The 24,612-nt window shown below is 47.2% G+C and overlaps 1 protein-coding gene across 1 annotated transcript in view; it reads left to right on the forward strand.

Moving 5' to 3' along the window:
• Window positions 1-5,050: 5,050 nt before the first annotated feature.
• LOC128643241 (uncharacterized) overlaps window positions 5,051-24,612 on the forward strand; it is a 44,802-nt gene continuing 25,240 nt past the window's right edge. The window contains exon 1 of the mRNA XM_053696227.1: window positions 5,051-5,202. The gene's annotated coding sequence lies outside the window, so the exon portion shown is untranslated. The remainder of the gene's footprint in view (window positions 5,203-24,612) is intronic.

Genomic DNA, 24,612 nt, shown 5'->3' on the forward strand with positions numbered 1-24,612 from the left:
ACAGGGAATCTGTTGCAAACCGTAAATGTTCGGCCAACAGGCCCCTGTCAAGTTGTGTCTTGGAGGGGGATACTAATTCACCAACCCTAAGGGCTGCAGAATAAGCCAGGACAAAGGCTGCACGAAACAGGGAAAACTCGTATGGCGTAGCGCAAACCTGCCCTAACGCCTCCACCAGCCGCTCAAGCCGAGCGAGGGTAATGGGCTCCCTAGGGTCTTTATGCTGGGGCTGCGATCTTCCCCACCCTTTAACTACCTGCCGCACAAAGAAAGCGCTAGTTGGGTCAGGCATGCCCATGGTGCGAAAGAAAAATGACAATGCCGCAAGCCGCGAGTGAATACCTCCATGCCGAACCCCAGCCTGCCTGAGACTCACCAGCCAATCACACAATGTAGCTTGAGATGCCTCCACAGCTTCCAAATCTTGATGATGGCAGAATCTTTCCCATTCGTCCCACAAGCTCGTGTAAGAGCGCCAAGTAGACGGGGCTAGTGAAGCCCGTACTAAAGGGAGCAGGGATATCCACGACTTAGAAGCTGCCAAAGAAAACCAGGACAGGGTAAACCTGCTGGAGCAGCATTAGGAGCAAGACGTCTAAAAGTCGCCCAATCGAATCTCGATAGAGCATCCGCAAGCACATTATTAACACCGGGGACATGCTGAGCTTGAAATTGAATATTAAGCTCTAAACAACGCAACACCAAGCGTCTGAGCAAACAGACTACCGCAGCCGAAGTTGCTGATAGGTTATTGACTGCGTGGACAACACTAAGGTTGTCCGTCCAGAAAATGACCGCTTGATTTTCAAAGCATGTTCCCCATAATTCAACTGCTAGCACTATCGGGAACAGTTCTAACAATGTAAGGTTTCGCGTCAGACCCTTTGCATTCCAGTCTGAAGGCCAGGGGCCTGCGGACCATTGCCCCTGAAAATAGGCCCCATATCCTTTAGACCCCGCTGCGTCTGTAAACAAATGCAACGATTGGCTAGAAGTAGGGGAAGAGCGCCAAAGACAGATGCCATTAAAATTCCTTAAGAAGTCTTCCCAGACTTGCAAATCAGCTTTCATGCCTTCAGTGACTCTAATTCTTTTCGACGGTGCGGGAGACCCTTTTAACTTACTTTCCAACCTTCTGTTAAAAACCCTCCCCATAGGGATTACTCTGCCCGCAAAATTAAGGAGGCCCAGCAAGGATTGGAGTTGGCGAAGGGAAACATCACGACTGGTTAAAGTCGATTGCACCGTAAGTAACATGGCTTGAACCTTTTCAGGAGGTAACCTACACAGCTGCTTTTCAGTGTCAATTTGGATACCTAGGAATGTGAGGCAAGTGCATGGACCCTCAGACTTGTCTTCCGCGAGAGGAACCCCAAATTGTGACATGAGATCTCTCATGGACTGCATCAGCAACTGGCAATCCCGCAAATCCTTTCTACCTACCAGGAGAAAGTCATCTAGGTAATGAGCTATGAAATTTCCACCCACCCGCTGGCTGACTGCCCAATGTAGAAACGTACTAAATGTCTCAAAAAGGGCACAGGAAAGGGCACAGCCCATCGGAAGGCAACGGTCTACATAGTAGCCACCCTCAAATTTAATTCCCATGAGAGGGAAGGCTGCTGGGTTCAGCGGCAGCAAACGGAAGGCGGCCTCAATATCAAGTTTTGCCAGTAGGGCCCCTCTCCCTGCCGACCGAACCAGCTGTAAGGCGCTGTCAAACGATTGATACTTCACTGAGCTCATATCTGGGTCAATGGCATCATTGACAGAAGTGCCCCTGGGGTGAGATAGATGTTGAATTAGCCGAAATTTACCTGCCTCCTTCTTTGGCACAACCCCTAGAGGGGAAATCACCAAACCTTGAAGGGGGGTGGAAGGAAATGGGCCTATTATCCTTCCCAACTGAATTTCTTTATTCAATTTCGATCTAACAACGTGCGGAAACTGATAAGCTGATTTTAAGTTTCTAGCACAAGGAGCCCCTTGTGGGCTTCGCATTAAAGGGATATGAAACCCGTACAAAAAACCGTCACGTAACAATATGGCGGCGTGGCGGTCTGGGTACATTCGTAGCCAGGGCTCAAGGGCGTGAACCCTCACCGGGGTTGGGGCCCTTTGAAACAGTCGCGAATCTGTTGGTGGCCCTATTAGCTTGGAAATCTTTTCTTTTGGAACATTCGCTGCCGGGGTGAGAACCCCCGCAGAACTTACATGTGTGGCGAAAGTTGCAGGAGCTACCTTTATCACACTTCCCATCCTGGTACGCCCAACAGGCACCACCCTTTCGCTTACCTTTCGGTGAACGAAAGGACTGGTTCGCGACCCCCGTGGTTGAGGAGGAGGGAGGATGAGAGCCTAGGCGTTGCCAAAGGTGGGTATCGGTGGTGTCAAATGTAAGCACCGGATTCCCTGCCATCTTTTGCCTAAACTCAGAGTCATAGTCCCTCCATGCAGAATCTCCATACCTCCTCTGAATCCAGTGTATGTTATCAGTGTATTTCAAGATAGCATGACACTGGCTGGGGTACTTTTCTAAATAGCAGGAAGAGTATACCCTGAAACAAATGAGCCATTCATCAAAAGTTTCCGGGCGCTTGAACCGTTTAGGACCAGTGCCATCCATACTCTTCTCTTTTTGTCTATAAGCTTCTGCTGAAAGCTCAAAAACATTAACGTATCTCCCTTGCTGGATTTTTTTAACCGTCTTAGGTTTTAAATGTCCATGCAAAGAAGGGGTATAAGAGGGCAAAGAGTCACCGTGTAACGCGACTTTGCGCTCTGAACTAGGGGTAGGTAAAGGGCGCTCAATGAACTGTGCTGATGTGTCATGGGGATGCTCTGTCAAAGCTAGTTGCTGCTGCTGCTGACCTGATTTCCTAAAAGTACCCCCTTGAAATTCCTGCCACATCTTTTTTACCATTGAGAACATACGTTTTTGGCCCTTAGTGTGCAGCCCCAATGAAGTGTCACTGTCAGATCCTGACTCAGTAAGTGATAAGTCATCTATGTCAGGTCGGTCATGTATAAAGGCCCCGGTCTTACCCTCTGCAGAGGATGCCGCTGCTTGAGCTGTCGCAACCGGCTGGGCTTCTCTCCTTGTGTCGGGAACTGCTGGCTGCTGAGCAGGTGCAGGTGGTGCGAGATCATGCTGTGGAGCCGCTGAATTAGCTGCCTGGGTAATACTAGCTGTGCCAGATGTGGAAGGCAAAACAGACTCCGTTTGAGCTGTACCCTGCAAAATAGACAAAATTTGGCGAGCACAACGAACACCAGCATTGGAAGGATTAACAGTTTCAATCCCCAGAGACTCATTCCCCAATACAGTGCCCCCTTGAACACCACACAAATTAGGCCTGTTCCCACTCAGCCCAGTCGTCACATTAGCCCTAGGCACACTAGTTAAGACATTCACATTGTCATGAGCATTCACACTGGCAATGAAAGCGTTAACTGGGACAGAAGATCTTTCATTCGCAACCTGCGCATTCACTTCCGCTTGAACTGCCCTACCACTTGCATGGAATTCACGCACACCTGCGGCATGCACTGGGTTAATAGTGTTTCCCCTCATAGCATTGTTAGTTAACCCTTGAAGCGCATCATTGCTAGTTAAGGCATTTACATTATCATGAGCATTCATAAGGGCATTCACATTATCATGAGCATTCACACTGGCAATGAAAGTGTTAACTGTAGCATCAGATCTTTCATTCACAACCCGTGCAATCTCTCTCGCTTGAACTGCCCTACCACCTGCATGCAAATCACGCACACCTGTGGCATGCACTGGGTTAATAGTGTTTCCCCTCATCGCATTGTCAGTTAAGCCTTGAAGCGCAGCATCGCTGCTGTGAGCCTCGCCCCTGTCGCGGGGATAAACTTGGTCTGCACCCTTATATAACTGGGTATGTGTCACACGGCTATCTCTAACCAAACCTCTGTTTCTCATATTGGAGCGGCTGGACCCTCTCATTCCCCTCACTATGCTAGTTGTGGCACCTCGCCTTTGCCCTGAGAAACCTCTTATGGCCCCGCTCCCACGTGACGCCGCAGCAAAGTTAACCCTTCTCTGAACATTTTTCCTCCTTGTGCTGCCCCTCATGGAGACTGGCAATCGTTCCCCTACCGGTGTCCTCTCATGGTACTCACCTCCGGTGTAAATGAGAGGACCCGGTCGATTGCCGCCATCTCCGCGTGTGTCTTGCCGTGTATGGGCGGAAATGACGTCACCGGAAGGGGCGGGGCTTATCGCGCCCACTTCCGGATTCGCCGATGGAGCAGCCGCATGGATAGGAGCTACAGGAGGAGACATAGCCGACGCAAGGGACGCAAGTAAGGACGCCATCGCCGACGCAGCCGACGGGGGAAGCGCCGCAAGGAGGGAGGAGACAGAAGAGTCAGGTAAGTTACCCGGCAGTGCCCAAGAAGGCCCCCCCGCAACCGCCGCCATATTGGTATTTCCACCCACAGCCGCCATATTGTGTGACATAGGGGGATGTTGAAGAGCCACCATGCTGGAGTCCACACCCACCGCCGCCATATTGGGGCCTACTACTAGGCCTTGCTGGGGATTAACATTGGCAGCGGTAGTGGTGGACTGAACATGGGGACCAACATCATTGTGATGATGTATCACACAGGGGGAAGGGGGGACAGCAGAGGCGGTCGGTTCCCTAATTATACGTGGGGAAGGGGAATAACTTACTGCAGCACCTCTACCCTTATTAGGCTGTTTTTTAAGTAATGGGGTTGACACGCCTGGCCTGTCAGTAAACAGTTCAGGCGATTCTACCCTTTGTGCCAACACCTGTTCTCCCTGCTCTACCCCTGCCCCATCACCCTCTGCACCTAAGGCCTCTATGCTAGGGGCCCTGACCAGTGCCTCAGTAGCATAGGCCGATCCGGTGCAGCTAAAGTCTGTAGTAACTGATGTGTGTAAATGGCTAGGAGCTGTAACAACTAAGCTATCAGGTTGTGTTTCAGGAACAAAATCATCTAGATCCTCCCCATTATCCATGTCACTTATCTGCTTTTCCTTTCCAGGTCTTGCAAAAGTCAGTGCATGGAATCTTTGAGGAGGGAGTCTGGTTCTTCTAGGACGCTGCATGAAGAAGTTTTGAATCAGCAAGTACTGCAAAAACGTCTCTGCTCAGGATCCAGGAAGAAGAGGGCCAGTGATCAGTGTTGCACACTTTTAAGGTAAGAAGGGGAGCTCCTCCCTACACTAGCAACATTGTTGCAACTAACCCCACACTGCCTCTTCTCCTATCTCACTCCTTTCAGCATTAACCCTTAGCTTGTTTCAGTCCCATGCTGGTCCCTCCACTGTCTTTCTATGCGTATTTTATATACCCCTTATAAAAGTGCATGTGCAACTTTATCCTGCACGATTTTGCATATATGATACGAGTGGCAGTTTTTTACTCATGCTGTGCACATCGCATAGAGGCTTGTAAAGTATTCCCTCTAACATTGGACAATGACAACCAATGGTAGCTCTTGTAGTGGTCACACCTCCACGCATGCGCTGTTCACTTTAGAAGACGCCGAAAACTCGGCAATAAAAGTTCGTGGTTTTAATCATTTTGTATATTGCACCTGAGGAAACGGTCAGGAAAGACCGAGAAACGTTGTGTTGCTATACTTCAAATAAAGTCTGTTTGTTTTTACTAGACTTTTGCCACGAACCATCATCTTTTTCAATCATACTATCTACAATTTTATTCAACATTTGGATTCATTTTGATACATTGTTTCCAAGAGTGTATCTACTTTTACTGGTGTATCCATTAACACCAGTGAACGATCCGGCTTGGCGCTGAGCTTGTGGCTAGTCACTGCATGCTGTTAGCCTGTCGCCGCTCCCACGCTTCAGAGTTGCTCTGACATCCATCAGTGTGAGTTAGCTGGACGACTCCCAACAGTCCAGAAGGCATTTGTGACACTTCTCAAGTGTCATATAGCTTGTAAGTACGGTCTTACTTGTACATTTGGCGTGTTTGAATCATCTGATTGTGCACCATGGTGGCGCCTTCTTTTTTTATCTTTCACAATTTGGGAAAATGTTTCTAAAACTGTCACACACACACTCTTCACTTCAGCTAGGCACTGGGCAGTAATATACATTCATTCATTCATATATCATACATTTTTAAACTTAGTAGTCATCCCTACCTTTCTACAAAGTAGATCCCTGTCTGATGATCTCTCTGAATCTGATCCTGGACCCTGACCAGTGGCCTGTAGCTATCTGATAGGCCGGTCGGTGACACTGACTGACTGAGTCTCTGAATGGCTCAGGAAGCTGGGGGCTGCGTTCTTGACTCGAGTCTGTCACACATGACCTCCCTACCCGGCTCCCTCCTGGACTCAGTCATGTTGCTGTTGCGTGAGACTCTGTGGCCTATTTATCAAAGGTCTTGCGGACCTGATCCGACAGTGCGGATCAGGTCCGCAAGACCTCGCTGAATGCAGAGAGCAATACGTTCTCCGCATTTAACATTGCACCAGCAGCTCACAAGAGCTGCTGGTGCAACGCCGCCCCCTGCTGACTCGCGGCCAATCAGCCGCCATCAGGGAGGTGACAATCAACCCGATCGTACTCGATCGTGTTGATTTCCGGCGATTCCTGTCCGCCTCATCAGAGCAGGCTGACAGGGTTATGGAGCAGCGGTCTTTAGACCGCTGCTTCATAACTGCTGTTTCTGGCGAGTCTGAAGACTCGCCAGAAACACAGGCAAACAAACTCCATTTGGAGCTTGATAAATGGGCCCCTGAGTGTGCTCACGTGACGTTTCCTAATGCCCCGCCCCCGTAACCCTCCCCCAGCAGTGGCAGTGATTATATTGCGGCCCGTGGCGGTGTGAGGTGATCAATCCATCTCTGACTGACTCTGTAAGTTGCTTATGTTGCTACAGTCTTCTAGTTACAGTAACTGGGGGATTGTAGCATCATTCATGGTGATGCAATATGCAGGATGCTGAAGTGCTGGCTACCAGTTGAAGGCTCGCTTGGAGCTGCCTGAGGCAAATTTATAACACTGGAAGGCAGTGGCACCTGACCGGTCCTGGTCTGGACTCACTCAGTCAGTCCTCCTGAGCACTGTCTCTCTGCCGACTGCCGCTGTGATCCAGGCACAATTGGGAAGCAATTTCATATCCAAAGCCCAAAAAAAAGCTTCTGGCCTCTCTGCTGCTGCAACCTTCTGGCCTCAGTGCAGCTATTACCGGCCCGCCCTGATGGCCTGGCCCACCGGGATTTTTCCCGGTATCCCGGCGGCGCAATCCGGCTCTGACAGTGACACACAGCAACATACTGGTACACACACAGATACAGTGACACACAGATACATACTGACATGCACACACAGCAACATACTGGTGCACACACAGATACAGTGATGCACAGATACATACTGACACACACAGCAACATACTGGTACACACACAGATACAGTGACACACAGATACATACTGACATGCACACACAGCAACATACTGGTGCACACACAGATACAGTGATGCACAGATACATACTGACGCACACACACAGCAACATACTGGTACACACACAGATACAGTGACACACAGATACATACTGACATGCACACACAGCAACATACTGGTACACACACAGATACAGTGATGCACAGATACATACTGACGCACACACAGCGACATACTGGTACACACACAGATACACACTGACACGCACAAACAGCAACATACTGGTGCACACACAGATACAGTGATGTACAGATACATACTGACGCACACACACAGCAACATACTGGTAACAGGGTCGCCACTAGAAATTTTGGGGCCCCTGACTTAACCATTGATCAGCCCCCCCCCCCCTCCTTTGACTTGTGCAATTTTTGACCATGTGTCTAAAACTTATATGCACTTTATTCTTAAGTGTCTATTTAAACTTGGAAATGTTGTAAAGGTAGTAACATACAAACACACAGGCACACTCATACACTGAAACACACACACACATACACTCACACATAAGGATTCACATATAGACACTCTAGCAGACACGCAAAGAATCACACTCAGACACAGACACCCAAACAGACACTCAGCACTTGTTTACATTGACCTGATAAGTAATGAGGTAAACTACAGTTTTGTAAAAAATGGAAATTTAGAAAACAAAATATGGAGTTCTGATTATCTTTTTGTAAAGGAAGATGCCAACTAAATGACGACATCAGCATGCAGTGGCTGAAAGGAAGAGCCCTGAACTGCCTAAACAATAATTTAAAGGTTAAATGGTAGATTGGTGATTTCCGGAAAGGTCTCATTAGTCTCAAAGTCTGTAGAAAGATGTGAATAATCAGTAGTAAGGGCAAAATGTCCTAAAAAGAACAGTCAATGGACTCACACACACACACACACACGAACTCAAACTTGCACATACACCCAAGGAAACACTGACAGAGACAGCCTCAGAAAACACACAAAGACATACACACACACAGAGACACCCACAGAAAACAAAGACATACACACACAGAGAGACATCCACAGAAAACACACAAAGACATACACACACACCCTCACAGAGACACCCACAGAAAACACACACCCTCACAGAGACATCCACAGAAAACACAGACATACATACACACACACACCCTCACAGAGACATCCACAGAAAACACAGACATACACAACCACCCTCACAGAGGCATCCAGAGAAAATACACAAAGACAAACATACACACACCCTCACAGAGACACCCATAGAAAAAGCTCAAAGACATATGCACACACCCTCACAGACATCCACAGAAAATGCACAAATACATACACACCCACCCTCATTGTGAGGGTTGCGAAAAACCCTTTGGTCTGAAGTCTCTTTTGGTCTCAGTTGCGGAATTAATTGTTTTCTTAAAAGTCTAGAGATGTTTTGTATCACTCAGGATATTGTTACCAATATTGTGGAATGGCAACAGTGTTGCCCTTGTGAGTTGATAGAGGTTGAAATAGTAGATAGTAAGTTTCAGTACAGCTATCAGATATACTAAACCGTACTCAGCTGGGGTACGGGTGAATCCCAATAGAGTCAGAGCACAGAGTGGTTAATGCACAGCTTGAGTGTAAAAGTTCTTCCAATTTATGTACAGTTAATATGGTGCTACTAGGATGCTAAGCGGTCTGCAGCTGGCTGTGTTCGGAACACAGCGTGACGTCACAAGAGTGGGCGTGACAGGACTTCGTTCCGCGGAGATCTAAATCCAGTTCGGAGCAGACTTTAGTGGAATTTGGGGCTTATGAGAAGCCAAGTGATAACGGAGTCTCTTAGGTTGTCAGCGTGTGAGAACGCTAATGCTTAGAGGTAACAGGAGTGAGCTGCCGAAGGTAAGAGCAGCGTGGAAGTTGCGCTCCGTAATGAAATGAGAGCTGACAGGTGCTGCGTGGTTGTAGTCCGCTGTGTGCTGTGAGATCAGCGTGTGTATGGAAACGAACAGGCTGAAGTTGGAAATAATCCTCTAAGTTGTTCAGAGTGGTTATCCTGAGAAAGCAATCTTCACTAAGTATGAGGATTTAGGAAAACTGCAAAAGCGTGTCTGAAGACAAAGTTGGAGCTCAGTTTTAGGTATAACTGTCTGTTAGGTAGCAAACAAAATACTAAGCACCTGAGTGCAGGTGCGCAAGGCTTATGAAGACTTTGTAGGAGGGGTCTGCTTAAAGGGCTAGCCCTGACATCACCCCCTCTTCAAGCAAGTGGTCCCTGCACTTGAGGTCGTGGCCTATTTGGGTAACGTCTATGAAAAAGGTTCACTAGTCTGGGTGCATGGAGGTTGGTGGAGGGTTCCCACGAATCATCCTCTTCTGTGTAACCCTTCCAACGTACCAGATATTCAAGCTGGCCATTACGGACTCGTGAGTCAAGTAGTTTCTGTACTTCAAATTCATCCGACAATGTTTGAATAGAAACTGGTGGTAGGACTGGAGTAGTGTCTCTTAAAGATCCAGCTGGTTTTAACAGGGAGACATGGAAGCTGGGATGAACTCGTAGGGATCGTGGAAGATCAAGGGTCATGGCATTTGGGTTGATGACCTTCAGGATTGGGAAAGGACCGATGAAAAGTTTACCCAATTTCCTAGAAGGAACTTGTAGGCGGAGGTTCTTTGTAGAGAGCCAGACAAGGTCGCCAACCTTGTAATCAGGGGTTGGACGGCGTCTGAGATTGTAGTAACGGCTTTGGGTATCTTGAGCATGTTTGATGTTTCGATGAAGAGTCTAAAACGTCTCCTTTAAGTTGTTAGTGTACTCGTCAACTAGTGGTGAAGGAGAAACTGATTGTGTAGAAAAAGTGAATGATGGGTGGAACCCATAGTTAGCGTAGAATGGGGTCATATTAGTGCTGGAATTGAGTGAATCATTATAAGAATATTCTGCTAAGGGAAGGAGGTCTGACCAGTTGTCCTGATGTTGGGTGCAGAAACAGCGGATGTATTGTTCTAGCCATTGATTAACCCGTTCAGTCTGTCCATTCGTTTGCGGGTGGAAGGAAGTGCTATATCGATGGGTGATGTGTAATTGATCACAGAGTTGTCTCCAGAACCTGGAGGTGAACTGAGTTCCTTGGTCTGAGGTGAGAATTGGAGGAATACCATGTAGTCTAATGACATGTTGAATGAATAGCTGGGCGGTCTCTGCAGAAGAAGGTAATTTTGAGAAAGGTATGAAATGTGCCATCTTACTGAAAAGGTCTACTGCGACAAGGATTGTGTTGTTATTGTTAGATCTTGGGAGCTCGACGATGAAGTCTAGGCCTACATGTTGCCAGGGTCTCTGTGGGACCTGAATAGGCATGAGGAGACCATATGGTGAAGTGGTCTGAGACTTGGATGAGGCACAAACAGCACAACTTTGGATATATTCTGTTATAGTCTTCTTCATATGTGGCCACCAGTAGTGCCTAGAGACCTTTTCGAGAGTGCGACGTATGCCCTGATGTCCAGCAGTTGGAATGTCATGGTTATGATGTAAAATTTCCTGCTGTAGTGATGGAGGAACATATAATTTTGTATCACGATAGTATAGACCGTCCTGGCATTTCTGTAACTTATGTTTTGATACACAATCCTGTTTGATTTTAACTTGCAGGAAAAGGTGCTTGAGAGACCTATGAATCTTTCTGGAGGAATAATGTGTTAAACTTCAGTCGGAGTTCTGTAATCAGTGTCTTTACGAGAAAGAGCATCAGCTTTGCCATTCAGTCTTGCTGGTCTATAAGTGATGGTGAAATTAAATCGGGTGAAGTATAGGCACCAGCGAGCTTGACGAGATGAAAGAGTTTTACTTTCTTGTAAGTATTCTAAGTTTTTGTGGTCCGTTATGATCTGGATGGGTATTATGGTACCCTCTAGGAGATGTCTCCAATGCTCGAGCGATCTTCTTATCGCCAATAGTTCCTTCTCTCCGATTGGATAGTGGGTCTCTGCAGGAGAGAGTGCCTTGGAATAAAAAGCTATTGGATGTATGGGAGAAGAATCTGTGAGACGTTGAGAGAGAACAGCACCGATCCCATAGTCGGAGGAATCGACTTCTAGGATATAGGGTAAGTTGGGGTCAGGATAGTGTAGAATGGGCGCTGTTGTGAAGCGTTTCTTTAAAAGTTCAAAAGCTGTGCTGGCATCTTTATTCCAAACGAATGGGTTATTAGTTCCAGTTAGACGAGTCAGAGGTTTGACTATTTGAGAGAAGTTCTTTATGAACTTCCTATAATAGTTAGAGAAACCTAGGAATTGTTGGAGTTGTTTCCTATTTTGAGGTTGTTTCCACTCAGTTACTGCGGTTACCTTTGTATCTTCCATCTTGATCCCCTGCGGACTGATGTGATATCCGAGGAAAGACAATTCAGTGGTGTGGAAAATACACTTTTCGAGTTTCGCATAAAGATGGTGTTTCCTGAGTCTGTCCAGAACGAGACGGACATGTTGAATATGATCTTGTGGATGGTTGGAATATATGAGAATATCATCCAGATATATTATCATACAAGTGTCCAACAAATCCCTGAAAATGTCATTCACGAAGTGCTGGAAAGTTCCTGGGGCGTTGCACAGCCCGAAAGGCATAACCAAATACTCAAAATGCCCGTATCTGGTTCTGAATGCGGTTAACCACTCATCACCCTTTCTAATCCGTACCAGATTATATGCCCCACGGAGGTCAAGTTTTGTGAAGATGGTTGCTTGATGGACTCTCTCAATCAGCTCTGGAATGAGGGGTAGCGGGTAGCGATTCTTGATGGTTTTCTTGTTTAACTCGCGGTAATCAATGATAGGTCTGAGAGACTTATCCTTGTTGCGGACAAAAAAAATCCCTGCCCCAGCTGGTGATGTAGAGGGACGTATGAAGCCCTTCTTAAGGTTCTCATCGATGTAGTCCTTTAGATGATCAAGTTCAGGTTTGCTGAGAGGATACAAGCGTCCGAAGGGAATTGTTGCTCCTGGTTGTAATTCAATAGGACAGTCGTACTGTCTGTGAGGAGGAAGCGTCTCTGCATGTTTCTTACTGAAAACATCAGAATAGTCGGAATAGGCAGCAGGCAGGACGTTTAAGTCGGTCGATTGTTGAACAAGTGAAATGTGAGAATAGCAGGATGATAGGCAATAGTCGGAATTGAGAGAAACCTGTAAATCCTTCCAATCTATGGTGGGTTGATGCAACTGCAACCAAGACAGTCCTAATACTACTGGAAAGAGAGGAGAAGGCAGTATATCAAATACTAAATATTCTGTATGACCTGTTGGAGTCTGTACCATAAGAGGTTTAGTGTGGTGAAGAATCGGACCAGTTTTAATTGGCGTTCCATCAATAACTCTAATGCAGACAGGTTTTTGCTTGCACTCAAAAGGAATTTTATTAATTTTAACAATGTTTAAATCAATATAACAACCACTGGCACCGGAGTCAACAATTGCTTCAATGTTGATTTTCTGCTGCTGCCACTGTAGAGACAAAGGAACACGACAGTAAATAGGGTTATAGGTGATTGTTGAATGTATAGTACATACAAGTGACTTACTTTTCTTAGACTTGATAAGTACAGGACAGTCCTTAACGGAATGGGTTGGGCTAGCACAGTACATACAAAGCTGCAGATTTCTTCTCCGTATTCTTTCTTGTGAAGAAATCGGGCCTCTGATGATACCTAGGTCCATGGGTTCTACAGTAGTTTTATGTGGAGGAGTAGAGTGAGGGTGGGAGGTGGCTGCTGTTGTCTGCGAAGTAGCATAGGAACGTTCAAGTTTCCTTTCCCTCAACCTCCTGTCTATTTGTATGACAAGTTTGATCATGGACTCGAGACTATCAGGCATCTCCATTCTCGCAAGCTCATCCTTGATTTGATCGGATAGCCCAAGCCTAAATTGGTTTCGTAGCGAAACAGCGTTCCACTGTGAATCCGAACTGTATTGTTTGAATTCGGTGACATAATCTTCTACGGCCCTGCGGCCTTGCTTGAGAGCCCTCATCTTAGCCTCAGCGGTGAGTTGGACATCCGTGTCCTGATATAACTCATCCATACTATTGAAAAAGGATTGTAGTGAAGATAGGATGGGGTCGTTATTTTCGTAACAAGTGTCTGCCCAGACACGAGGTTCACCCCTGAGAAAAGAGACTATAGAGAACTCTAATTCTGTCTGTACTATAAGTCTTGGGTTTGAGGGCAAAGAGCAAATTGCAAACATTTTTAAATTGTCTGTACTGCTTCCTATTACCAGCAAATGTTTCTGGTAGGGAAACCTGGGGTTCAGGGGATATCTCAGAAAAAGAAGCCCTATGACTGATGGTGTCTTTAAGTATACCACGGAGAGTTTGGTTCTCTAGCTGGAGCTCTCGTAGTCCCTGGGAGAGCTGGTCTACCTTCTGTGAAAGATTGTAAACAATCTGCGGTAATTCCGCTGGATCCATTATTTTGGGCTTAGTATTATGTGAGGGTTGCAAAAAACCCTTTGGTCTGAAGTCTCTTTTGGTCTCAGTTGCGGAATTAATTGTTTTCTTAAAAGTCTAGAGATGTTTTGTATCACTCAGGATATTGTTACCAATATTGTGGAATGGCAACAGTGTTACCCTTGTGAGTTGATAGAGGTTGAAATAGTAGATAGTAAGTTTCAGTACAGCTATCAGCTATACTAAACCGTACTCAGCTGGGGTAAGGGTGAATCCCAATAGAGTCAGAGCACAGAGTGGTTAATGCACAGCTTGAGTGTAAAAGTTCTTCCAATTTATGTACAGTTAATATGGTGCTACTAGGATGCTAAGCGGTCTGCAGCTGGCTGTGTTCGGAACACAGCGTGACGTCACAAGAGTGGGCGTGACAGGACTTCGTTCCGCAGAGATCTAAATCCAGTTCGGAGCAGACTTTAGTGGAATTTGGGGCTTATGAGAAGCCAAGTGATAACGGAGTCTCTTAGGTTGTCAGCGTGTGAGAACGCTAATGCTTAGAGGTAACAGGAGTGAGCTGCCGAAGGTAAGAGCAGCGTGGAAGTTGCGCTCCGTAATGAAATGAGAGCTGACAGGTGCTGCGTGGTTGTAGTCCGCTGTGTGCTGTGAGATCAGCGTGTGTATGGAAACGAACAGGCTGAAGTTGGAAATAATCCTCTAAGTTGTTCAGAGTGGTTATCCTGAGAAAGCAATCTTCACTAAGTATGAGGATTTAGGAAAACTGCAAAAGCGTGTCTGAAGACAAAGTTGGAGCTCAGTTTTAGGTATAACTGTCTGTTAGGTAGCAAACAAAATACTAAGCACCTGAGTGCAGGTGCGCAAGGCTTATGAAGACTTTGTAGGAGGGGTCTGCTTAAAGGGCTAGCCCTGACACTCATAGAGAGACCCACAGAAAAAAAATACACACTCATAGAGACACAAAGAAATAAACAGACACCCACAGAAACACTCACAGGAGGAAACATTTATGCACCTTGCATCCCCTAAATCAACAGTGTGTGACATGCATGATAAAAAAAATTGCAGAAATTAAGACAGTGGAGGGCAGCATAGCCCAGAACGAACATAAGAATTAAGGCCCTTAGGAGTGAGCTGCTGTGAAGTGGCAACAATGTTGCATTTTTGTGGGTGGGTACAGGGCTCACCTTTAAGAAGCCAAGCTACAGGCCCCAAATCCTCTTTCCAGCTTGTCTTCACAGCTTGCAGGATCACAGCATCTTCATTCTCTTGTTAAGCAGTCTGCTGCAGCATGGGCTGTTTTTTCAAAGTATTCCAGAGCACCTGTGAAGAGTGATGTGTTGGAGGAGTTACTGATCGCAGTCCCACCATCTCCGGTGAGTCGTACCCCGATCTTTCCCCCCCCTTTTCTCTGTAATTTAATGGGGAAGTCAGGGGGGGATCTGTGTGCCCTATTGGTGTTTGACCTGGCACTCTCCAGTTAATAGATTATTTCCCAGGTAGGCCCATCTTCCCCCTCTCTCCCTCCCGGTCAGTTAGTGGTTGGGCCTGGGGGCCGGGTACCCTCTTCTCCTCCCCTTAATCATTTTCACATACCCCTGATGCGCGTCTCTAGGGTGGATCGTTGGCTGGAGTGAGTGTGAGCATTCATACTTACCTCCGCCATCGGTTACGGTGTCCACGAAGCCCAGGCCTGCAGCGGTCGCGCTCTTGCAGGGCTTGTGTCGGCGGTCCCCCTTTAGTGGTCGCGACTTTCGGCGGTTCTTCCCCTCCTCCTGGTCGTCGGATGGCTTCGGGCGAGTCTTCGGCCATGCGGGCGGCGGCATCCATCATTGATGGCGTCTCTTCCGGTCTGGGCGCTTCCAGTGACGTCACTTCCGGTGACGTCACTTCCGGAACCGCCATTTGAGATCCGGTAGCCAAGCGGGTGGGATCGTCTCCTCCTCCGGGGTCCCCAGGTAAGAGAGGAGTGCCTGGGGGGGGGGGACGAGGCCCGCTGGGGGGGGGCACGCAGCGAGGCTCAGGGGCTCTGCGCTCGCTGGCAGATGAATTGCTTGCAATGCCTGGGGAGTATGATGTGGAAAGCATGGGAGAATTTGCAGGCCAGAGGCTGTGGTTCAGGTGATGAGAAAGGGCATTTATGAGCAGGCCGCAGGCCTAACTGGGGGTTTCTTTTGTTTATTAACAGATTGATTTAGATAGTCAGCCTTTTCTTTGCAGTCAGTCAGTGGCGCAAGGCCTGACTGTTAGCGGCCAATTGAGGCCTAGCAGGAATTACGCTGTGTCATGTTGCGGTGCATGAGAGGCCCATCACATAGGGCACGCAGGCGTTCACCTGGGGTACCCCCCTGTGTGATGCATTTGGGGTAGCAATTAACGTTTTCGGCCAGGAAGGGCCCAGGTTTCTCTCTTAGGCCTAGATTTGGAGTTCGGCGGTAGCCGTCAAAACCAGCGTTAGAGGCTCCTAACGCTGGTTTTGGGCGCCCGCTGGTATTTGGAGTCAGTGATTAAAGGGTCTAACGCTCACTTTTCAGCCGCGACTTTTCCATACCGCAGATCCCCCTACGCCATTTGCGTAGCCTATATTTTCAATGGGATCTTTCTAACGCTGGTATTTAGAGTCGTTTCTGAAGTGAGCGTTAGAGCTCTAACGACAAGATTCCAGCCGCCTGAAAATAGCAGGAGTTAAGAGCTTTCTGGCTAACGCCGGTTTATAAAGCTCTTAACTACTGTACCCTAAAGTACACTAACACCCATAAACTACCTATGTACCCCTAAACTGAGGTCCCCCCACATCGCCGCCACTCGATTAAAACAGCCAATAGAATGCAAGCTCAATCTGATTGGCTGATTGGATCAGCCAATCGGATTGAACTTGATTCTGATTGGCTGATTCCATCAGCCAATCAGAAAATTCCTACCTTAATTCCGATTGGCTGATAGAATCCTATCAGCCAATCGGAATTCGAGGGACGCCATCTTGGATGACGTCCCTTAAAGGAACAGTCATTCGTCGTTCAGTCGTCGGTCCGGATGGATGTTCCGCGCTGGAGGTCTTCAGGATCCTGCCACTTCGCTCCGGATGGAAGAAGATCGAAGATGCCGCTTGGAGAAGATGTTTGCCGGTCCGGATGTCCTCTTCTTGCCGGATAGGAGGAAGACTTTGGAGCCTCTTCTGGACCTCTTCAGCACCGGATTATGGATCGCCAACCCCCGCTTGGGTTGGATGAAGATCTTGGAGCCAGGACGGATCGGTGATACCTGGATGGTGAAGACAAGGTAGGAAGATCTTCAGGGGATTAGTGTTAGGTTTATTTAAGGGGGGTTTGGGTTAGATTAGGGGTATGTGGGTGGTGGGTTGTAATGTTGGGGGGGGGTATTGTATGTTTTTTTTTACAGGCAAAAGAGCTGAACTTCTTGGGGCATGCCCCGCAAAGGGCCCTGTTCAGGGCTGGTAAGGTAAAAGAGCTTGTAACTTTTTTAATTTAGAATAGGGTAGGGAATTTTTTATTTTGGGGGGCTTTGTTATTTTATTAGGGGGCTTAGAGTAGGTGTAATTAGTTTAAAATTGTTGTAATATTTTTCTTATGTTTGTAAATATTTTTTTATTTTCTGTAACTTAGTTCTTTTTTATTTTTTGTACTTTAGCTAGTTTATTTAATTGTATTTATTTGTAGGAATTGTGTTTAATTAATTTATTGATAGTGTAGTGTTAGGTTAATTGTAGGTAGTTTATTTAATTATTTTATTGATAGGGTAGTGTTAGGTTTAATTATATCTTAGGTTAGGATTTATTTTACAGGTAAATTTGTTATTATTTTAACTAGGTAACTATTAAATAGTTCTTAACTATTTAATAGCTATTGTACCTGGTTAAAATAATTACAAAGTTGCCTGTAAAATAAATATTAATCCTAAAATAGCTTTAATATAATTATAATTTATATTGTAGCTATATTAGGATTTATTTTACAGGTAAGTATTTAGCTTTAAATAGGAATCATTTATTTAATAAGAGTTAATTTATTTCGTTAGATAAAAATTATATTTAACTTAGGGGGGTGTTAGTGTTAGGGTTAGACTTAGCTTTAGGGGTTAATCCATTTATTAGAATAGCGGTGAGCTCCGATCGGAAGATTAGGGGTTAATAATTGAAGGTAGGTGTCGGCGATGTTAGGGAGGGCAGATTAGGGGTTAATACTATTTATGATAGGGTTAGTGAGGCGGATTAGGGGTTAATAACTTTATTATAGTAGCGGTGCGGTCCGCTCGGCAGATTAGGGGTTAATAAGTGTAGGCAGGTGTCGGCGACGTTGAGGGGGGCAGATTAGGGGTTAATAAATATAATATAGGGGTCGGCGATGTTAGGGCAGCAGATTAGGGGTACATAGGGATAACGTAGGTTGCGGCGGTTTACGGAGCGGCAGATTAGGGGTTTAAAAAAATATGCAGGGGTCAGCGATAGCGGGGGCAGCAGATTAGGGGTTAATAAGTGTAAGGTTAGGGGTGTTTAGACTCGGGGTACATGTTAGAGTGTTAGGTGCAGACGTAGGAAGTGTTTCCCCATAGGAAACAATGGGGCTGCGTTAGGAGCTGAACGCTGCTTTTTTGCAGGTGTTAGGTTTTTTTTCAGCTCAAACAGCCCCATTGTTTCCTATGGGGGAATCGTGCACGAGCACGTTTTTGAGGCCGGCCGCGTCCGTAAGCAACTCTGGTATCGAGAGTTGCATTTGCGGTAAAAATGCTCTACGCTCCTTTTTTGGAGCCTAACGCAGCATTTGTTTGAACTCTCGATACCAGAGTTAAATTTATGGTGCGGCCAGAAAAAAGCCCGCGGAGCGTTAACAGCCCTTTTACCGCCGAACTCCAAATCTAGGCCTTAGTTTCTGCTCAGCATGGAGATAGCACAGAACAGGGCTTCTCTAGTCAGGTGTAGTGGCGAATGCAGTGCCTGCATCACAAGAGAGTGGCATGTCTGAGTGTATGGAACAGTGTGTGGCACATGTTCTTGGTCGGGGGGGACTAGATTCTACTGTCGCTGGGGGGTCCTTGTCCTCTCCCCGTGGTACTCCTCTCTTGCATTTCTCATTTCAGGCCAAGGAGGAGCACAGCCGGGGGTAACCTTCAATCTCCTTGGATCCTTTGCCGTGCAGCGCCCCTGGGAGCTGGAGAGCATGGAATCGCAAGAAGTGGTGTATCTCATGGAGCCACAGAATGCTTGGGTGCCGATGCAGTACAGTCCAGGTGTCCGTGGCAAGGAAGAGTACAGCGCCCCTCTTGGAACTGGTGAGACCATTTTATCTTTCGGGCATGGGGGCTTTAGTTCATCTTCGGATGATTTTGGGTCTGAGTGAGTGATAGGTCCCTGGGGTCGGAGGCTAAGAGCAGAAGGGAATGTATAAAATTGATGACGTGGGTAGTCAAGGTGCGTAAGGCCATGGGTCCTCCCCCTCTCCCCTGGTTTCTCTCGCTAGAGCCCTGTGTTCATTGCAGACACCTCCCGCGCCAGCGGGGGGTGGCTGTCCCTGGGGCGACAGATGGGCGTACAACGGCCATGTATGGGGACAAGCACAAGCAGCCCTCATTAAGCCTTCTCGAGCATCTGAAGTCCAAATTTGTTAGACGCATTCAAAAGGGTAAATATGCGCATAGGTTTGAACTTTCGGCCAAGGTCTATCACCAGGAAGAAATGGCGGTGGTACATCGCTAAACTTCATGATCGTGCTCTGAATATCCTCAAATATCAAGATGCCATCTAAACCGCTTGCGAGCAGTTTCGGGAACGGGCATGGCGGGATTATGACGTCGCGTTCAGCGATAGATGGTTGTTGGTTATCCCCTCCTGAATTTGGCGACGTAGATTTGTGGTTAGGGGTATAGTCCGGGCCCGAAAAAGCCTTTTTTGCCCAGGCAGGTCTCTGTTGGGTCCCCGGGCAATTGCACACCTTAGCGCTCTCAGCGGCGTTCCACAGGTATTTGCTGCGCAGTTCCAGAATAAGCTCTGCCCCAAAGGGCCGGCGTGTGTTTTGCCACGTGAGTAAGCACCGCGGGGTGGCCACTCCGGTTGGAGTGTAACAGATCCCACGATGCAGGCCGGTCGCAAGAGCAGCCTAGTTCCAGTTTCAAACCTTTCACTGCCGGAAAGGGTGGCCACCCCACTGAGGGTAGCCGCAATTGGTAGCCGTAATTCGGATAGGAGGGTGGCTGCCTTGCTAGGCGGCGGCCTCCGTCAGGGATTCATTATCCCCTTCAGCTTCGCAGTATAGGGTTTACGAAATCGGCATACAAATTTCCTAGCGTTGCGAGGAAAAAGAGGGACAAGGAGATTGCTTTGGGCCGCAGGGCTGGCTCATTTGTGGAGATTACGATTCGAGGATTGGTTCCTCTCTCCTCTTGGGGTTGTTCCTAAGAAGGAGCCGGGTAAGTCCCGGCTCATCCAGCACCTTACCTTCCCTAGAGGGAGGTCGGGTAGCAACGCTATTTCCCCTGAGCCAGTTCGGTTTACTACCAGTCCTTTGATGACGCGTTATCACTGGTATGGAGGGCAAACCTGGATGTGGTATCAGCATTTCGGATGCTTCCCATTCATCCCTCCTCCTTACACCCAGGGGATGTTGGCATGAGGGCAAGTATTTTGTGGACAAAAGCTTGCCTATGAGCCGTTCTATATCATGTGCTCATTTTGAAGCCTTCGGAGCTTCTTGCACTGGGCCATCTCAGTGATTGCTGTTTGACGATGTCCTGCTGTTTGGATATGCTGGATACGCTGTGTGTGCTTTCCTGATGAAAGTGATTCGATTTTTGCTGGCCAGAATAGGTGTCCCTCTGGCGGAGGGTAAGGCCCAGTGCCTTTGCACGTGCCTTACCTTTTTGGGTATCAAGATTGACTCTTCGTTAATGCAGTGTCATTTGCTACAAGATACGATTGCCCGTATGGTTGGTACAGTTCGGGAAATCGGGTCCTTTGTTGGTTCCATGAAGGATCTCCAGACCATGTTGGTTCTTCTGAATTTCGCCGGTAGGATTATTCCTATAAGCAGAAATTTTCTTCGGCGGCTCGAAGGGCGTCGTGCGGCGAGCGGTCACAAGCGAGTGAGTTTTGTGTAATGGCAGAAATGTTCGATGACTTGGCAGTATGGGGACAATTCTGGAACCATTTTTAATGAGATCTGCTCATGGTCGAAGTCTGTTCCTTCCAACATGGTAATTCAGTTGTTTACTGATGCGGCAGGGTCTCACGGGTGGGGGGCCCTTCTTGTCCGGTCACTGGAGTGCCGTCCCATGGCCTCGGTCATGGGTTCTGAGGGGCTTGTTAAGAAGTTTAGCCTGTTAGAGCTCCCCCCCCCATTATTATTGCCTTTGAGGTCTAGCGTGAGCAGCTAAGGGATCAGGAGGTCATGTTCTGGATGGATAACAAGAGCGTCATGTTGCTGTTAACATGCTCTTGTGGGGATCTCCCGCGGTAGTGCGGTACCCTCGCATGCTGGTGCTGAAGTGTCTGCACCCGGTGTCTTGAATAGAATTGCTGATGCTCTCTTTCGTTTCAATGGAAAGCATTCTATGCGTTGGCTCCTCAGGCGGACATTAACGGAGTCGTTTGTTCCTATTATTTATGGCAGGTAGCGCCGGTGGGTGATCTTTGATTGCCATGATCCGTTCTTCGCTGGCCCTCCCTATTTGGACCGCTTAGGTGAAGCATTGGTCTAAATAGATCACCTTCTGTGATAGGACGAGCCGGCCATCTTGAGGTGTTGTCCAATGGGGTCTTTAGGGACGGATCAACGAGCTTTAAAGGTAATGGGGTTTTTCTAAAGGGTCAGTCGGATCTCGGCTGACTGCCGTGTCCTTCTTCTGTAAATTTATGGCCTCTCAGCTCTTCAAGAACCTTCCTGGTCGGGCAGGTGTTGAGGGGCTGGGGGCGTATGGTGCCCAGAACAAGGGATGCTAGGGAGCCCGTTACCATCAGGAGATTGGTTCCTGTGTCGAACTGTGCCTGTGGTGGGTTCTCATGCCGACAAGGGTACCCGTTCTCCGCTGCCTTTGGGCTGGGTTTTTCATGGGGCACTTAGGGTGGTACAAGCCCGGGGGTCTGTTGGCCTTCTCATGTCAAGAACGACGAGTCATCTGATCTAATTTTCTCTCCAGATCAAAGACAGACCAAGAAGGGAAAGGAGGTGGACGTCTTAACCCGCCACGTGGGCTCAGTTTGTTGTCAAGCCAGGTTGCTTAGGACCTATATGGACGCGATCCGGAGGGTCCATTATAATTCCTGGTTCACGAGGACGGTTCCCCGTTGACCAGATTTCAATGCAGGAAAGGCCTGAGCATGGAAAGCGGGCCTTGACCCAAGGGTCATTGCCCCCACTCCTTCAGGGTTGGAGCGTCTACCGCTGCCGCGGGTTTGTGTTGGTCTGCCGACCACATTAGGGCGTTGGGGAGATGGAGGTCTAAGAGATACATGTTGTATGTTAGGCCATTAACAATATGAATGTTTGTTTTCTCATGTTGCGATGTTCCCAGTTAACTGTTGTTTCTTTACAGGGCCAAGAGATGGTCCACTGAGACTGCTGATCGCAGGTCACACCTACATTCACTGGGCGGAGCTGAGAGCGGTCGCGAGCCCTGACGGGCAACAACTGGGTCCCTCCCCCCCCATTGGGTCACTGTTAGGTGGCTAGGTCGTAGGGGTTTGAGTTGGCAGGATCTGCCTGGGTTGCTGAACGGGGCATTGCACAGGTGGGACAAACCCCAAGTTATGATCATTCACGCACGAGGTAGTGATATGGGGCTCCTGCCGTGCAAACTGCTCAGTGGGGTGATTCAGTCTGATTTGTACACTTTCCAGACATGGATCCCAATGTTAAGATAGGGTGGTCCAATAGCATCCCCAGAATTGAGTGGCGCCATGTGCAGCCCACAGGCTGGCCTTTCAGGTCAGAAAGAAACTGAACAGGGAGGTTAGGATTTTGTCCTAGCGCAGTCAGTAGGGTTTGTTGTGGAACATGGGAACATCACAACGGCTGGGAGAAGCCACAGGAGGGATGGGGTGCACCTCCCTGAGAGGGGCATCGACCTGTTCCTGGATAATTTGAGGCGTGCTATATTATTACACCTATGTGGGTGGCGGCAAGAGCTGTGCCTGTGGGCTATCTCTTGTGGCGGTTTGTACCACGCCCCGGTTTGCCATTAGAGGTAGAGTGACGGCTGGCCCAGGGGGAGGGTAGTCTCTGCAGGCGCGTGCCTGGGGCACCTCCCCCCATTTTATGTTGCCGAGAACTCCCTAAGTCTGTGCGTGCAGCTAAGCTCCGCTTGTGTAGGCATTCACGGGCGTGGTCCAATTTCCTAGCGGGGGGTACTTACTCTCCTAGCTAGATTGCCGCCACCTGGTTTAAGGTTTGCTGAGTTGCTTCCAGCCGGTTCCTATGTTCTATAATAAATGCGGACCCTACGGGTCTTTATACCCGCACCCTGTGTTTGTGTCATTATTCAAGTTATGTATTACCAAAGTCATTTATGGTAAAGTTAAGTTATAAGTTAAGTTATGTGTCAGTCAGTTTTATGACTGGTAAGTTATTACAGCAAGCCAGGAGGATAGGGCATTTAATTACTTAAGAGGTCACTTTTTAAAGAATCATATTTGTAAATGGCAAACAAAAATAATTCTGTGAATTCAAAATTGTACATTAATGATCTTGGTAGATGGCTAGATGAAGAAAAGTACTTTTAAAAGGTTGACATATGTTTGTTTGATTTTTCCCCATTTTCCCCAACCAAGAGCTGTACTTATGGATTGTGAAAATGCTGTACTCTATATGGTCTTGGTTAAATGCAGGATTTAGGTTTGTTGGTATGTATTTCAAAATTAAGTCAGCTGTAGTGTAAACTGAACAGTTTTACGTTAACCAGTCTCATTTCAAACACTGAGCAATCTTAGTCTGAGAGTATAACATGTTATGCAGATGTAAAAATCTTAGATAAAATGCCTCCTTGCATCTGGAAAGTCCTTGCATAAAGGGGCAGTAAAACTGGAATGTAATATATATATATATATATATATATATATATATATAAATATATATATATATATATATATATATATATATATATGTATATAAAAATGCATATCTGCCAAAAGGGCACCTACCATTTGTGTATTGAGGATGAAACATTTCTGCATGGTTTTAAATATAGAATTTCTACAGCATTGTTTGTCAAATAATCATAAATACACTGCTGCTAAAAAAATTGTTTTTATGGACCCCTGGCCCCACCATACAATTACTGCCACACTGAAGTTACAATCCAAAATTGCACAAAGAAATAAAAAACATTTGCTAAGTAAGTCCTACCTCTGCAAATGAAAGGGATCTGCCGTCTGACTCAGGCACACACCGTACAAACAAAGTGCCAAGTCATAAATCCTCTCAAATGCTAATACTTTACTCCCTGTAATAACATTTCCCATGCTCAATTAGCACTCTGCTGTAGAACACACTGGTGGCTGCCAAAATTATTATTTTTTTTTTTTTTAGTTCCCATTGGGTCCCATTGGGCCCCTGACAGGAGTCACCCCTGTCACCCCCTGATGGCGGCCCTGCGGTGTTACACACACAGATACAGTGACACACAGGTACACACTGACATGCACACACAGCAACATACTGGTACACACAC

Source organism: Bombina bombina, chromosome 12 (assembly GCF_027579735.1).
Source record: "Bombina bombina isolate aBomBom1 chromosome 12, aBomBom1.pri, whole genome shotgun sequence".
Lineage (NCBI taxonomy): Eukaryota > Metazoa > Chordata > Amphibia > Anura > Bombinatoridae > Bombina > Bombina bombina.